General features: G+C 41.7%; 1 long non-coding RNA gene across 1 annotated transcript in view; it reads left to right on the forward strand.

Annotated features, from left to right (window-relative positions):
* LOC103887948 overlaps positions 1–16,133 on the forward strand; it is a 102,802-nt gene that overhangs the window by 75,150 nt on the left and 11,519 nt on the right. The window contains exons 3-4 of the long non-coding RNA XR_004179114.1: positions 412–748; positions 2,808–2,988. This is a non-coding gene — a long non-coding RNA (uncharacterized LOC103887948). The remainder of the gene's footprint in view (positions 1–411; positions 749–2,807; positions 2,989–16,133) is intronic.

Consider the following 16,133-nt stretch of genomic DNA (forward strand, 5'->3'; position numbering starts at 1 on the left):
CTTGCTAATTGATATGGTTTGGCTGTGTCCCCACCCAATTCTCATCTTGAATTCCCACATGTTGTGGGAGGGACCCAGTGGGAGGTAACTGAATCATGGGGCAAGTCTTTCCCGTGGTATTCTCATGATAGTGAATAAGTCTCCTGAGATCTGATGATTTTAAAAAGAGAAATTCCCCTGCCCAAGCTCTCTCTCTTTGCCTGCTGCCATCCATGGAAGACGTGGCTTGCTCTTCCTTGCCTTCTGCCTTGATGGTGAGGCTTCCCCAGCCACATGGAACTGTAAGTCCAATTAAACCTCTTTCTTTGTAAATTGCTCGGTCTCAGGTATGTCTTTATCAGCAGCATGAAAATGGACTAATACACTAATAATGACTAAAATATGACAGAAATGATGGGATATCCCTTCCAGGATTAGGTTATCAGAGACTGTGACGTCCATCTGTCTCGTTTGCTTGCTGTGATGAAGCCAGCTGCCTTGTTGTGAACTTCCCTACAGAGAGGCCACATGGCAAAAAGCTAAGCATGGTCTCTGCCGAACAGCCAGTGAGGACCTGAGGCTCTCAGTCCAACAGTCCACAATGAATTGAATCCTGCCAGTAACCACTGAGTGGGTTTGGGAGAGGATCCTGTTGAACCTTGAAATGACTGGAGTGCTGGTTGACACCACAATTGGAACTTACAAAAGACTCTGAGCTGGAGGACCTAATGAAGCCATATTTGGATCTCTGGCCCATAGAAACTGTGAGGTAATAAGTGCATGTTATTTTAAGCTGCTAAGTTTGGCAGAGGAAGGAGGGGGGTGTAATTGGTTATATAGCAATAGATAACTGATACACTCCTGGTTACAAAAGTTTGTCCAGGTATGTGCATGTGAGCAATTGAGCCAATGGTAGGTAGGCTGATATCCTTGACTTTTCAGCTGGTAGGGGGAGAGGGTTGGGAAGGAAAAAAAGAAAGCAAGAGAGGAGGTGGAGGGCCGGTGAGGGGGAAGAGAGAGAGAGAGAGAGAGGGAGGGGAGAGAGAGAGAGAGAGAGAGAGAGAGAGAGAGTATTTTCTTCCATCTATGAAACAAAGAAGCTGTTCTATAGTTGTTGTCATCTTGTGACTTTGTGGAGGTAACCTGTCTTAAAAGAAAGCTAACACAAATCAGAAAGCATAGCTGAGAGACAGGGAGATACCAGGTTCTAGGGCATCATTTAAATACCTTCATCACACTGTGTCTGAAGCCAGTGGATGTGAGTCACTGAATTCCCTTTTTTTCTTAAGCCAGTTTCTACTTTTTTTGTAACCCAGACTTTGACCTGATACAAACTGTAATTAGCTAATGATCAAAACTTCAGCTGCCCAAAGAAGGACTTCTCACCCTAAAACAGATGCTCCAAATTTTGTCTCAACTGACACAATTTGGAGCATCTGTTTACAGCTTTACAAGAAGGAGGAGAAGGTATTTTTAAGTGTGTGAGCACAGGTTAAAAAAGTAATTGGAAACTAAGTAAGTACAAAAACATCTTCAATCAAAGAAACATTTTGTAAGCTGAAATATTGTTCATTTTTATGACGGTACATGTATATCTTCACATATAAAACTTCACTATCATTAGAAAATGTCACAGGAAATAACAAATACACCTTTTTCAATCTGGTTATAAATATGCAGAATGGAGTTTATTTACCAAAGTGTTACACATTTCCAACTGATAATATATCAATAAAAGCTCTCACTCCAAGATGTCATTAAAGCCACATTTGTTCATTTCTATTTATTATGAGAAAAAAACAAAATGAAAAAAGTGGATTTGAGTCATATTTCCTGTGAGTTCATCATTTGCTGGCATATAACACTTGTGAATTTTATTCAATTCATTTAAAATGATTTCTTACATGCAGCCAGAAAGTTGAGGGTAGCAAGGAATTCAAAATGATCAGCAGGCATCCAAGATTTCTCAGGAGACAGATTTAGAATCACAACTAAGGTATGTTTTCCTTAAGGAATGTGTCTTAGAAAAATTAGTTCTAATGAACCAGAATTTGTTCCTAATAAATTCAGCTCATTTGTGTTTTGAAATTAGTAGACTCAAATGACCTTCTTAAAATGAGGTTTCCTCCTTTCTTCCTTTCCCTTCCCTTCCCTTCCCTTCCCTTCCCTTCCCTACCTTTCCTTTCCCTTCTATTTCTGATATAGACCAAGATCTATGGTACCCATTTCAAATGCCCTCAGAACTCATTCTTTTTTGTTTGTTTGTTTATTTCATAAGAGTGGGCATTCTATCTATACCAACCTTTGCCTATGGACCTGACATGTAACCTGTTTTGGCCAGTGGGATGTTAACCAACATCACACAAGGAGAGGTCCTTTTGCTCCTCTGTCTCTGCCATAAATAAATAAATAAATAAATAAATGCTCAGGCTATCCTGATGGAGAATTAGACATTTGCTCGGTGTACCAGCCGACAGCCAGTGAGGCATAGAGTGAACCTAGTATCGCCAGAAGAACTGCCCAGCACAGCCCAGCCCAGCCCAGCCCAAGTCTCTGACCTGCAGATCTGTGATTTAAATACATGCTCGTTGTTGTCGGCCACTGTTTGTGTGTGCGTGTGTCCAGGCATGTGTTTCCCAACACTATCATGGTAATAGGTAACTGGTACACACCTAATACCTGAATAACTCATTATATGGTTGAAATATCTGGAATGATTCTGATTTCCTATAGTGAGTCCTGACTGATACAGAAGATTATAGACATTTTCTCATTTAATTGTCACAACTACCTAACATGGTAGGTGTTGTTGCTCTCCCATTTTACAGATCAGGATGCTAACTAAATCATTCAAGTCCATACAACTCCGAAGTGGCAGAGTGGAAAGCAAACCAGGATGCTGAATTTGAAAGTCCACATTCTTAACCATCAGACCACACTGACTGACTCAGTTTTCACAATGAGAGGGAAAAATACTACCAAGTTTGCTCTGGAAAGATCTGGAAGAAGGTAGGTTTACAAGGTCTAAATTGAATGGGAGCTGTAAAAGAAGTACAGGTTTCATGCAGAGAATCTGAAGCTGTATGTACGCTTGCATATTTTAGAGCTGAATTCCCGGAGGGTTGTGCAGCCTCTTTATCTAATACGATTGAATTTGGCCCTATCTTCAGATTTAGTCATTTCTTCCATGACGGCGTATTAAATGACAATCTCAAATAAAGACTCGCTCATCTGAACAAAGGGAACACGCCCCACTCAGGCCCTTCTTTGATTTATAACCAATTCTCTTTTAACATGTGGACCCAACAAACGAGAGATGGCTGACTAGCTCGAACAATGAACTTGTTAGTTAACAGAATTAACAGTGTGTTGTTTCACTGTGATGACAGTAATAAAACAGGAGACGTGAAGCCGATATAGTCACAACTAAATCGTAATGGATGAGATATTTACAGCAAAGCTGTTAAAACATTGAATAAAATATGGGAAGAGCAAAAGCAGATGTGTTTTTATTCTTCTGAGTTGAAGCTTGCAAGGTAAAAAGATAGTTTGAGTAATAATCACAGGTTCTGATTCACAATGCATTAATAAATATTCATATGGTACCAGCCGCTGAAACTTTCCAGATACAGAAATAAAGTGGGAAAGCCTGTTCTTGCCTTACACTTTACTAAGTTTAGATTTCCAGACACACATGTCAATATCTCCATTAGGTTCCTGTAAAAGTTCTTTTATTTTCCACTGCGTTCCAAGTCTTGATGGTGAAACATTCATCTTTCCTGTTTCGTTCCAAATGTCCCAGTATTTCCCCCACTCAAACCACAAGAAAGTAGAAAGAAGTGATGGTCTATTAATAAAGAAGAGACCTACAATTTAAGTAGAAGATAGAGGTGGAAGGAAATGAGCATTTCTCTTTGAATTAGGCACAGGTAAATGAGCTATATATCCCATTGGATGTCCACATCCCCAAATGAATTTGAACGGTGGGATGCCTGATTTTGCAACAGCAAGCAAAACACATTTATGCGTTTTTCTTTTGTTATTATCATTGTCTTTGTTTTAAAGGAGCAGGGAGTTTTTCGAGAGCACAAGGGAATGCTACGACATGCTACGACATTACTCAGGGTTGAAACAACTTGGGAAGCATAATTTGGGGGGTGTGAAAGCATCAGGATGCTTGGTCCAGGTTTGTTTTCCTGCATTTCAGGAAAACAGCTGCGGGAAAAGAAGGGAGAGGCTTGGTGCAGAACTGGTTTGAATTTTTGGGAGGGAGGAAGGAAGAAAGTGAGACAAGAGTGCTTTGCAGGGGCTCAGATCCCCCTGGCTGGGGGCCACAGCCCTCCCCTCGTGAGTACCTGATTTGGGTATTGGAGGCTTCCTGATGGATGTCCATGAGTGCTGCAGTCGCTAGCACAACAGGGCTCATTGAGGTTGCTATGACATCCTTTGTTCCCCATTTCCCTGCTTTTACTGGCATATGTACCTTGGCTTGTATGTAGAACCGGAGGGCTTTGTGTTGCATTTTCATTTTCCCCTCTGTTTTATTAATCACTGCGTCCTTTTATCTCCGTGCACATCCCCAAGTCTTCTCCCTAGACTTCACAGAATCTTTCATTTGGGTTCCATTCTTTGCTTTCCCTCAGCTGATCTCTGTTGGCTCTAAATGAGTTTTTGTTGTTTCTCACCCTCTCTCCCCTCCTTGGCCTTCGTATTATTTTTTCCTGTTAATTAATTCCATCTCCACAGACTTTTATTTGAGTTTTTTCATTTTCTTATTCTTCTCTGTCTTCTTTGAAAATCTCAGGGTAATGTTCTGGGCACTTGTCTGTGGCTCGGAGTTCTAGGAAGGGAGAGGCTGGGGAGGGTGGCTTCCAAGCAAGCAGGGCACAAGACCAGCAGGAAGGAGCAGCCTCAAGCCAGGGCTCACCGCGGAAGCCTCTGACCAAGTGCCTCCTGGTCAAGAGAGGGTTATTTCCAGAGCTGGGTGCAGGGGGTCATGCCTGTAATCCCCGCACTTTGGGAGGCCGAGGCGGGCGGATCATGAGGTCAGGAGATCGAGACCATCCTGGCTAACACGATGAAACTAAAAATACAAAAATTAACCCGGGGTGGTGGCGGGCACCTGTAGTCCCAGCTACTTGGGAGGCTGAAGCAGGAGAATGGCGTGAACTCAGGAGGCGGAGCTTGCAGTGAGCCGAGATTGCGCCACTGCACTTTAGCCTGGGCGACAGAGCAAGACTCCATCTCAAAAAAAAAAAAAGAGGGTTATTTCTAGAAGAATCTTCCTTGCACACAAATCTGAGAGCAAGCAGGCCTCTCAAGGGTCAAGAGTCCTGCCACTTCCATTTTGGGGGATTCCCAAAGTGTTAGACAATAAAGGCGGACTAAAAAAAAAAGAGTTATAAAAATTGTGGTATATTTAAAATATTTATGCTTAACAAATTAACACTTCTTACACAAATCTAAGGCTGTGTCATTGTGCCATGTGCAAGCAAATTAGCAGATTTAGAAACAACGCTTAATCTGAATGCACTACTGATAGTCTTGCAAACAAGTTTCACTAACAAAATCCAACCACGCCAGGTCTTTCAGAAAGCATGTGATGTTCAAAAGCTAACATTAATTTGGTTTATCGGCTCAACCCTGAAGGAGTTAGTTTCCTATTATTTTCTGATTCTCTTGTCACCCTGTGCACAATTAACAAGGCATTTTTTTTTTTCCTGAATGGGGGGATTGGGGGAGGTCTGAGTTTTAGATGGTTCACGTTTTTCCCTAGTAACTTTAGCAGAGGAATTAATTATTACTGTGCAATCATCTTTTTTGGAAGGATATTTGGAATGTGCTTCTTGTCTCTTTTCCCTTCAGACTTTTTTTCTTCTTCTTCTTTGAATTGGACATCCTAAATGTTAGCTTTACTGGAGCTGAACATACTGTAACACTTAACCCAGGTGAAAAATGACTGCTTGCCAATGACTTTTACATCTATATTAAGACTATTCTGATTATATAGCACAGTTAGATATAATACGTTCAAATACAGAGAGTGTGATAGATCCAGGCATCGATGATATGCTTTCTTTGAAAACAAAAGGATTGCAAGAAGTGAGCCAGGTATGGCTACTTAGGAATCTGAGCAAATAAGAAAAACACAGTTATTACTTTTTAAGGCATTGGTCTGTATCTAACTTTACGTTTTTTTTGGAGTTATTTATTCATTGGCTAATAAAGATTTTCAGCCATAGATGGGAGATTGCTTTTTTCCTAGGTAATTGGTAAATGAATAGAAGCCGACTTTAATCAGTAAACCAGGTATCTGATACATTGATTAAATAAGTGATTCAATATTGTTGGAAGAACAAGACTACAACTTTATCCCAGTTTAAATCTTCAGTGCTCTTAGAACTTCATTCTTAAGATGAGGCTCTTTCTTTATGAATGGAATTTATTTACAGAAAACGAAGCATTTGGCTGAGTTTGTGACTTACTCAATAATGCACAGCAAGTCTGAATTAAATCTGTGTAACAGGTTCTAATCCCATGGTCCAGCAATTAGACCATTCTCCCTAAGCTTCTTTGAGAATTAATTTCTCATTATAAATAAATATATTCTGCACCATGGTCTGAACATACCAATGCTAAGCACATTTTCTGACAGACATTTCAAAGATAGAGATGAGCTCTTGCATCTTTTCAAAAGCAATGCAAGGGACATTCACACAGCAGGTGCTGGAAGGGTCCCTCTGGCAGACAGAGGGGATGCAGAAGTTCTGCTCAATCAGGTTTTCCTGACCAAGCTTGTCTGTGTAGCTGCGGTAAACATGCACAGGTCTAGCGCTCAAAAACGGGCCCCTGGCTCTTACAATGAACCTGACAACCTGGCCAATCAAATTCAAGTCTACCACGTTGCCAGGGTAACTAATACACAGTCACAAAACCAGAATGATCACAGTGAGGGAAAAATACAAAATACAGCATTTTCATGCTTAGAAAAAGAAAGAGAAAACACAGGCTGACCATACATAGCAGGGATTGGTACTTCCTTCTTCCTTAAGTATGAGCCATTAATTTACAGCCATGTGCAAGTGCCTGTGTGCAGATGTATGCACCTATCCACTTTTGCAGAAAATATGTGCTTCACTTCTGGAACATTAATGAATTTAGAATGGGGGAAAGATGGCAGATTGTGGTTTGAGGTGAAAGATCTGGAGGCACACACACAAAAAATGAGCATCCACCCTTCTTCCTTGGGCAACTCCTGGGTTGAAAGGTGCTTCCAGACTCACCTAACTCAGTCGATGGTCCTTCCTTTCAGTATCTAAAGGATGCTACTCCCAGGGTAATAAAAGCCACCCCCTGCCCTTAGCAATGACTGTCTCCAGGCTAACCGGTCCCTCTGTTTTGCTATGTGCCCCCATAGTATAGGTGCCCAAGTGATTCTGAAAAACGTAAATCATGTCCTTCCCCCAGTGAGCTCCTCCCCTGGCTTCCCTTGCAGACTGAGCAGCGGGTGGTTTACACCATGGCCTACCAAGTCCTGCTGAGTTCGCCTCTTCCTAACTCTCTGCCCTTATTTCTTGACTCTCTCCCCTGCAGTCCATTGTCAACAATCTTCCTTTCTGTCCCTTGAACATGTCAAGCTTATTTCCACTTGCATTAGTTTCTGGGAGTTGCCGTAACAAAGCCCCACAAACCGGGTGGTGAAAAACAACAGAACTCTATTCTCCCATAGCTCTGGAGGCTTGGAGTCCGAATCAAGGTGTCTGCATGGCCATATCCCCTCTGAAGGCTCTAGGGGAGTATTCCATTTCCTTCTCTGAGTTCCCGACGTTGTTGGCAATTCCTGGCATTCCTTGGCTTGTGGGTGCTTTGTCTCCATCTCTGCCTCCCTGTGTGTTTCTACATCTCTTCTCCTCTTCTTATGAAGACATTAGTCATTGGATTAGGGCCCACCTGAATTGAGTAGAACTCAACTTCACTATATTTGCTAAGGCTCTCTTTCCAAATAAGGCCGTATTTACAGGTACTAGTTATCACTTCAGCATATCTCTTTGGGGACACAATTCAATCCATAATGCCACCTCAGGACTTCCACCTCGAATTCCCTCCTACTAGCCCTTTTCATGGCTGGCTCCTTGCATCTTTTGGGAGTGAGCTCAAAAGCCATCTTGTCCGAAGCTTCCCAGATCACATATTTTTGACTTCCCACCCCTCAACTCCTTGTCATCACTGCACTTTATTTCTTTCTTAGACCTTATCCCCACCGAATATACAACCCCCCTCCCTCTCTCTAGAAGAATATGAACTCCCAAGAGTAACTGCTTTGCATGTCTTATTCACAGCTCCGTTCCCAGAGTGTGGATGAGTGCCTGCAACAAAACAGGTGCTTGATAACTATACATCTGAATCAGAAAATTTGGGAAGTAGGAGAAGTTGTAGAAGAGAAGGCCGAGTTGAGGTAATACTGAACTGATGACAAGCATTCAACAGTTTCTCTGACAAATATCTGTTGGACATCCATTATATGCCAGGCACTGTTCTAAGTTACAGCTCAGCTAAGACAGACACAAAGCCTTGAGCTCACGAGACTTGTGTCTGAGTGAGAGCCCCAGCACCTGCCATATGTTGAGTGCTTGCTCTCTGCCGGCACAGTGCAGAACACCTGTGATGTTAATCCTACAGAAAATTGTAGAAGGCAGGTGCTATCATTAACTTTACTTCTTCCCAGGCGAGGAAACAATTTCAGAGCAAGTTCACCTCACTGGTAAGCAGGAGAGCAAACTCCTCCTAAACATGGGGTTCCCTTCCCCACCCTCTTGGCTGCTCCTTTATGGAACTCTTGAAGAAAACACTAATGCTGGCCAGAAGTCCATGTAGTTGGCAATAAGCTGCATTTTCCTGATGAGAAAATGAAACGCAGGAAAGTTAAATCACTTCCACACATCACAAGCTAATGGGTGGCAGGTAGGGAAGGAGGGAGATGGCCCTGGTTTGTTGTCAGAGCCCATGTTCATAAGCCCCACCTTTTTGTCCTTCTCGAGTCTATAGGTTTGTGGGCAGGTATAGCAGGGGTATCTTTTTTTTTTTTTTTTTTTTAACAGAGCTCAGATCCCAAGGTTCTCAAACTCTAAAGAGTGTAGGATTCATCAGGGAATTCCAAACACAGACTTTGAATCAGCAGGCCAGCTGTTTCCATTATCCTCGTGTGACCTTCTGGGCCTCCCTGATTTCTCACTCATAGCCATATTCACCACATGGCAGGCTTTGTGCTACAGAAGGGTTCCTGGGAGTCTGCAGGACACCATGACCCAAATCACTTCTTGTTATTCCCTGAAACGGACATATGTTGCTTTGCTTACCCCAAGTCCAGACCTTCTTCTGATAGTAACGTCTTAAATTTCCTTTTGAGGAACCATGCCTCCCTCATCCCAGTCCAAAGAGTTTGAATAGATTTGACTCCTCCCCCTTGGTTCCAGATGTGACAAGGTAATTGAATGGACTTTATGGGGAACAAGAAGACATCTTTTCACTAGGGCTACAAAGTGCATAGAATGCATGTTGGATGCTGTTACTGTGAAGGGAGAGTCACCCAGATAATAAAGCCCGCATTGAGGTAAGCAGAGATGAAAATTAGAGAAAGAATCCTGATGAAATCTTGGAATGGCCAGATCTGGCCCTGGGAGTAGGCTTATTGCAAACAATTCCACGATAAGTAAGACAATAAAGGCCCTCTTTTTGCTAAAATCAGATTAAATTCGATGTTGACACCTGCTGCCAAAACAATCCCAAATAAAACATCTCCTTTAGGCCAAATCCCCTGTACTCCAGAACAATCTCCCTCAGAAACTGGAGTGGCTCATGATGGTATTTCAAACTAAAGTGCCAATGATTGGGAGTGCTTGCTGACTCAACCATTGGAATGTTCTGGAGATGAAATTGATATTTGAAAGCAACTGGAGGGTGACTGACAGTTGGTAGGTACTTAAAAAATATCCTGAGTCTATCTAAATGGTGTATTTTCTTTTTTTACCTACTAGAATATATGTACTTGGCCAATCACAAATATGTTTATAATTTGGGAAGTGTAATAGGAGATACTTTAAGTAAGAAAAGTTCTCATCATTGCTTTTTGCCTGTTTGGTTTATTTTACGTGACTGTGAAATGCAAAATTCCAAGATTTTGACTTTTTGCCTGATTTTCCTCTCTCTCCCATCTCCTTTTCTCCTACACTTGCACCATCCATCCCCAGTGGTCAAAAGTACGAGGATCCGCCATTTAGAACTTCATCTTTTAAAGACCAGAAACTCCTCTTCAGGAGAAGGAAGGATGTGTTTTACATGTGGCTTTATCTAAGATAAACAGTGAAGTTCCAAGTTCTCTAGTTTCTTTATTTAAAAATAAATAAATACCAGTGATTTATAGCAAGGGTAGCAATTTAGTGCATAAGGAATTTTTTTGGTCTATTCCTCTCCATCTCCATCTCTCTTAAAGTAACTAATTTTAACAGCTTAGTGCATAACCTTGTAGGCTTTTTTCTATGGTATTATAACCAGACACAAATGCATATATACACATGTATGTGTCTATGCCTATATACATAAACACACATACACACATCATTTTTTAGCATATTCTTATACACTGTTGCTTTGGGATATATTTACAAAGGTGTGATTGCTGGGTCAAAGGGTATGTATAATTTTAATTTAAATGAACACAGATGATTACTTTCCAGAACTTCACATTCTCACCAGTATATTTCTCCAAATCACTGCTATCTCAGAATTTTTTGGCACATGATACTGTGGTAGTTTCATGATTTTTATTCTTTTTTCTCTTTATAAGACTGAGCATCTTCCTCATTTGAGTCCTTAGGACCATCACTCAGAATCTGCTCTATGGCCCCATTTTACATGCCTTTCCTGCCTTTCCTGTGTTCTTTCGGAGGTTTCCCCTTGTAATAATGAGGATGAAGATGCAGCTGATGTTTATTGAGTGTTGACTACCTGTGCTGAGTCTGCTATACACATACAATACTGAACAGGTTCTTTACTGAAAGTTTTTCCTTTGATCTTCACAATAACCCTATGACCTATCTAGTCTTATAAGTCGGCTTTTACAGATTAGGAAACTGAGGCTCAGAAAAAAGTTAGAGGATAGGTGTGGTGGCTCATGCCTCTAATCCCAGCACTTTGTGGGGCTGAGGTGGGAGGATCACTTAAGCCCAGGAGTTTGAGGCCAGCCTGGGAAACCTAGTGAGACCCCTCTCTCTAATAATAATAGCAATAAAATAAAATAACTTAGCTGAGTGTGATGGTGCACACCTGTAGTCTCAGCTACTTGTGAGGCTGAGGTGTGAGAATCACTGGAGCTTGGGAAGTCGAGTCTGCAATGAGCTGTGATGACATCACTGTACTCCATCTTGTCTCAAGAAAAAGGGTGGAGGGGAAGGTTAGAGTAATTTGCCTAAATGTGCAGAGGGAGTAAGAAGCAGAACAGGGATGAATCCAAGAGGTCCGGCAACTACAGCACAGATGGCACACAAGCACTGTGCACATTATCTGCTAGATACATACCCAAGATGGGATTCATTAAAGTGAGGCCAGGTCTGGATGACAAGAGTCCAAGAACCTCCTGAAATGTTGTGCAGGATGCTGGGAGAGGTTTGATTTATTTTCTTCATTTTCCAATCTAACAATTTAATCTTACACTTCAGTTTGAAATATTTTAAACATGCATTCCCAATATTTGTGTACTTATTTATAAATTATATACTTGCACTGAAGTATTGATATCTTATGTCCACCAGAAAGCATACATAAGCAGTTATAATTTTAAATGGTGTCTCAGTTTGAGCCATTGTAGCAAAAATACCATGGACTGGATGGTTTACACGACAAACATGTATTTCTCATTGTTCTGGAGGCTGGCAGTCCAAAATCAGGGTGCCAGCATTGTTAGGTTCTGGTGATGGTCCTCTTCCAGGCTGCAGGTTACTGACTTTCCATTGTATCCTCACATGACAAAAGGGGCCTTTAGTGGGTAACTGGGTCATGAGAGTGGAATCCTCATGAATAGGATCAATCCATCAAAGCAGTTATAAGCCTGCCTTGCCTTAAGGGCTGGGGAATTAGACTACACTTTTTTTTTTTCTTTTTTTTTTTTTAAGACAGAGTTTTGCTCTTCTTGCCCAGGCTGGAGTGCAGTGGCATGATCTCAGCTCACTGCAACCTCCGCCTCCCGGGTTCAAGTGATTCTCCTGCCTCAGCCTCTCAAGTAGCTGGGATTACAGGTGCCTGCCACCATGCCTGGCTACTTTTTGTATTTTTAGTAGAGACAGTTTCATCATGTTGGTCAGGCTGGTCTTGAACTCCTGACCTCAGGTGATCCGTCTGCCTCGGCCTCCCAAAGTGCTGGGATTACAGGCATGAGCCACTGCGCCCAGCCAGACTACAATTCTTGATGAGGGAATAGGATTCATGAGGATCCCACTCTCATGACCCGATTACCCACTAAAGGCCCCACCTCCTAATATTAGGTTGGTGCAAAAGTATTTGTGGTTTTGCCATTAAAACCAATGGGCTGTAGCTGAGACTGCAGTCATCTGAAGGATGTGCTAGTTGTGCCATCGGCATTACCATTAAAAGTAATGGCAAAAGCCGCAAGCACCAACCTATTATCACTTTGGGGATTAGAATTTCAATATGTGGATTTTGGGTGGACACAAACATTAGGTCTATTACAAATTGATAAAACTGAAATTACTTGTAGTCTAATTACTCTATTTGTGAATAGTACCAAAATATCATTGCTCTCACTAAATAAAATTAGTATTAGAAATGAACTGCATGCTTAGTTTTACATGTTTCATGACTTGCGATGGCCTTATAGTATTATTAAAAAATATCTTAAGCCATGGCCGGGCATGGTGGCTCACACCTGTAATCCCAGCACTTTGGGAGGCCGAGGCGGGTGGATCACCTGAGGTTGGGAGTTCGAGAACAGCCTGGTCAACATGGTGAAACCCTGTCTCTACTAAAAATACAAAAAATTAGCCAGAGTTGGTAGTGGGTGCCTGTAATATCAGCTACTTGGAAGCTGAGGCGTGAGAATTGCTTGAACCTGGGAGGAGGAGGTTGCAGTGAGCCAAGATGGTGCCATTGCACTTCAGCCTGGCAACAGAGTGAGACTCTGTCTCAAAAAAATAAAAAAAGAAAAGAAATAAAAAATATTAAGCCATAACATATATTTGGGAGGAGGTTTATTGTTTTAGTTATCTAGTAACACGTAATAAATGATCCCCAAATTTAATGATTTAAACTCACAAGTTTGTTTTGCTCATGATTTCTGGGTCAGGAATTAGAAAAGGGCTCAGCTGACTGGTTCTCACTTGCAGGTCCTTGTGTAGTACAGTCTGATACTGGATGAAGCTGAGGCTACAGTCATTTGAAGGATGTCCAAGTTGTGCCATTGCCATGACTGGCAGCTTTGGGACCTTAACTGGGGCTGTTGGTCAGAGTGTTCATGTGCCCCTTTCACCACGATGGTCTCAGTGTAGCTGGACTTCCTGAATAGCAGATGTTGCTCCCTCCAGAATAAGCATCTCAGGAGAAATCAGAGAGGAAAGCTGTGTGGCTTTTCCTGACAGCCTTGGAAGTCACATAGCATTCCCTCTGCCATAATCTATCCATCAAAGCTGTCATAAGCCTGCCTTGGCTCAAGGGCTGGGAATTAGACTATACTTCTCCTTCTTCTTCTTCTTCTTCTTCTTTTTTTTTTTTTTTTTGATGGAGTCTCACTCTGTCGCCAGGCTGGAGTGCAGTGGTGCGATCTTGGCTCACTGCAACCTCTGACTCCCAGGTTCAAGAAATTCTCCTGCCTCAGCCTCTCAAGTAGCTGGAATTACAGGCGCCTGCCACCACGCCCAGCTAATTTTTGTATTTTTAGTAGAGATGGAGTTTCACTGTGTTGGCCTGGTGATCTGCCCACCTCAGCCTCCCAAAGTGCTGGGATTACAGGCATGAGCCACCGCGCCAGGCCTAGACTATACTTCTTGATGAGGGAATAGCAAGATCACGTTGTAAGCCAGCCTATGGAAGGAGAGAGATGATTGAGGCTATCTCTGAAAAATGTAAGCCTCATCATTACAGATTAAGTTATTTATTAATAGATATTTATGCAGTGCCTCCTTTGTGCCAAGCTAAGAATATGAGTAAAAAGCTTGAAAAAACACAAGATCCTTGATGTTCTGGAACCTATATTCTAGTACAGAAAATATCGGATCACGGTTTTAAATGTAAATCTATATGTTACATAATCTGCTTGATAACTTCCTTTTTTGTTTGTTTGTTTTGACAGATCCGAGTTACTCATCATCTTTTTTTTAACATCACAATATAACTGATAAAAAGCTCCTATTAGTGGTGGGAGAAGTTACAGCCATTTTCTCCTTGCATGCAGATGCTTGCATTGTTAATATTTCCTTTAATTCAGATTACTTTGTAGGAATCTTTAAGCCACTAGTCCTTTTTGTGAGAGCTGCTATAGTTAAGAGGAGATAATGCAGTCTGTGAATCCCCACTACCAGGCATGTGTAAATTGCAAGAAACCTCAATAGGTTATAGGCTAGAGGCAGTAAGAACGCCATTGACATACGCAGAGACAATCTGACTTCCCCTCTTCCTATGTGAATACCCTTTATTTCTTTCTCTTGTCTGATTGCCCTGGCCAGAACTTCCAATACTACGTTAAATTGGAGTGGAGAGAGAGGGCATCCTTGTCTTGTGCTGGTTTTCAAAAAGAATGCTTCCAGCTTTTGCCCATTCAGTATGATATTGGCTGTGGGTTTGTCAAAAATAACTCCCATTGTTTTGAGATATGTTCTATCAATATTGAGCGTTTTTAGCATGAAGGGGTGTTGAATTTTATTGAAGGTCTTCTCTGCATCTATTGAGATAATCATGTGGTTTCTGTCATTGGTTCTGTTTGGATTACGTTTATTGATTTGCATTCTACTATAAAGACACATGCACACGTACGTTTATTGCAGCACTATTCACAATAGCAAAGACTTGGAACCAAACCAAATGCCCATCTATGATAGACTGGAAAAAGAAAATGTGGCGCATATACACCATGGAATACTATGCAGCCATAAAAAGGATGAGTTCATGTCCTTTGCAGGGATGTGGATGAAACTGGAAACCATCATTCTCAGCAAAGTAACACAAGAACAGAAAACCAAACACTGCACATTCTCACTCATAAGTGGGAGCTGAACAATGAGAACACATGAACACAGGAGGGTAACATCACACACCAGGGCCTGTTGGGGGGAGCAGTGGGGGGCTAGGGGAGCATAGCGTTAGGAGAAATACCTAATGTAGATGACGGGTTGATGGGTGCAGCAAACCACCATGGCACGTGTACACCTATGTAACAAACCTGCGTGTTCTGCACACGTATCCCAGAACTAAAAGTATAATTAAAAAAAAAAAAAAAAAGAATGCCATTGTGTCCCCCATCCCCAGTTCCTCTGAGTTGTGGAATTCCCACCTTCTCTCAGAATTTCTGCAATACCATATGTAACCGACGCAGAGGGAGTGAGGCAAGTGTCAAGCTGCTTATTAAAATATAACACACTTTAATTTCTTTTTTATTTTTAGTTTGAAGTAAGTATAAATAGAAGGTCTAATGGCTTTTTTTGCTTATTTTCCACTTTGGAGGACACTGCTCTAGAAAAGATCAGAAAACACTCCTCACCAGTTAAAGAGGGTGATGCTTCTGGAAAGGACACAGTCCCCAATAATGAAACAACCCCTACTCCTTGCCTCCGTGAGTGCCTTCTCTTGAGTGATGATGCAAAAGGAGCTGAAATGAGTTGCAACTTGCAGGAAGTAGCCTGACATACAACGTTGTTTAAATTAAAGTGAATGCAAAAGAGAAGCTTGTTATAGCGTAAATAGATAGGCGAGGAGAACTTTCTCTGTTTCCAATTGCTTGTCTGCTTTGGTTGGAGACCATATGCTTTGAAGAATCTTACAAATGTTCCTGTTCATATACATATTAGAGTATCTCAGGCTTTTCTCTCTGGAAGCCTTTGTGCCCTTGTCTGAAGGATCTATAAAAGCAATAAGCCATCTTGTAAATGGAGCTG

The sequence above is a fragment of the Papio anubis genome, chromosome 16 (assembly GCF_008728515.1).
Source record: "Papio anubis isolate 15944 chromosome 16, Panubis1.0, whole genome shotgun sequence".
NCBI classification, from domain to species: domain Eukaryota; kingdom Metazoa; phylum Chordata; class Mammalia; order Primates; family Cercopithecidae; genus Papio; species Papio anubis.